The following is a 1,553-nucleotide window of genomic DNA, read 5'->3' as shown; positions in this document are numbered from 1 at the left end:
AGGCTCAGGAGATGCCTGGCAGCGGCGGTGCTGCTCCTGGGCGTGGGGGCTGCTCGGCAGGGAGAGCCCGGAGTGCTCGGGGTGCTCCGGGCACAGGGGTGCCGGCAGTGGGTACCCCCTGTTCCCGGGCCATCCCGTGCTGCCTGCCTCTGCCTGCAGCGCTGTGCCCCCTCCCTGCCTGGGCTCGGCCCGGGCTGGGCGCTGGCCCTGCTGCAGTGGGCTGGGCAGCGGGCACAGCGAGTGTGGGGCACCCTGTGCTGCTGCCAGGCTCTCTTCATGCCTGGCACAGCTTCGGGCAGCGGCCGTGGGGTGCAGGCAGCCAGGAGTGGGCTGGCAGGCTGGGACCTTGATCCCAAATCACTGAGAATCCCAACATCACCCCAGAAGGGGCATCTGAGGAGGCAGTGGGGGTGGTTTCGCCTGTCCTGATGGTGTGCTTTTCCTTAAATTTTGAATTTTTGGGTTCAAATGTGTAGGTCAATAACAATCCCTGACCATGCATTGGGGTGTGCAACAAGCTCTAAAATCTCCTCTAATGTCTGATGCATATAATGAAATGGGGTGAATGTGTAGAAGTTGGATCAGTGACCATGAGCCTGTGGCCACCAGCTCTGGTGTGTTCCTGCTTTTTCCACTGGTCCAAATTCCACCTTTTTTCCTCCTTTCTGTCCAAAATGGGACATCTTCCCCCTCCCCCCCAGGAAAGTCCTCTTTCCAAGTTGTTTCCTTCAAAACCAAAATCCAAATCCAGATCACATTTTCCCAATTTCCCACGTTCTGGATGGCACATGTGCTGTTTCTTGCCTTTTCCTGTCACTTTCCAAGTGCTTTTGGCCGTGGGGGCCGGGACAGGCGATGAGCAGAGGAGGGAGAGAAAGCACAGGGAGAAACAGTGAAAGCAAACCCGGGAGCTGATGGCTCTGATCCCACATGGGAGGGAGGAAGCGCCTGGGGGCTGCTCCCCGCCTGCATATCTTGGGGTCCAAATGCTCAGGATTTTTCTGCCATTTTCTCCCCAAGTTGTGTTTACTGAGTTGCTGTGAAGGTTTTTTCGGGAAGTAGGGATGGGGTTTGGATTGGGCACCCACCAGGATTTCCAGGTGCTGGTCCTGGCAGGGTTCAGAGGTACTGAGGAGTTGGTGACAGCTCGAGCAGCCCTGACAGCTCTGCCGCCTTCCTTCACCTGCTTCATCCACCGACTGAGCCCCCACCCCTGGAGGGAATGAAAAACTCTGTGCATGTGGCACCTGGGGACAATGGTGGGTTGATGGCAGTGTTGTGAGCGGGTGGGCTTGATGATCTCAGAGGGCTTTTCCAGCCTGAAGCACTCGGTGGCTCTGTGAGTGTGTGATGGCATTAGGACAGACCCAGCACAAGGTGTGCCTGTGTCTGTCATTAACCCAGAGGCTCACGCTGCTCCCTGGCACAGGGGCAGCCCAGGGTGCCCTCGGGCCCTGGGATGTGCTCAGCCCCTGGGATGTGCTCAGCTCCTGGGATACCCCTGGGATGTGCTCAGTCCCTGGGATGCCCCCAGCCCCGGGATACCCCAGGAT

The 1,553-nt window shown here is 58.5% G+C and overlaps 1 protein-coding gene across 1 annotated transcript in view; it reads left to right on the top strand.

Moving 5' to 3' along the window:
* Positions 1–1,553, top strand: part of RASGRF1 (Ras protein specific guanine nucleotide releasing factor 1) — an 18,592-nt gene that overhangs the window by 2,306 nt on the left and 14,733 nt on the right. The window lies entirely within an intron of this gene.

Source organism: Geospiza fortis, unplaced genomic scaffold, assembly GCF_000277835.1.
Source record: "Geospiza fortis unplaced genomic scaffold, GeoFor_1.0 scaffold2, whole genome shotgun sequence".
NCBI lineage: Eukaryota > Metazoa > Chordata > Aves > Passeriformes > Thraupidae > Geospiza > Geospiza fortis.
This window is presented reverse-complemented; position numbering and strand designations above follow the sequence as displayed.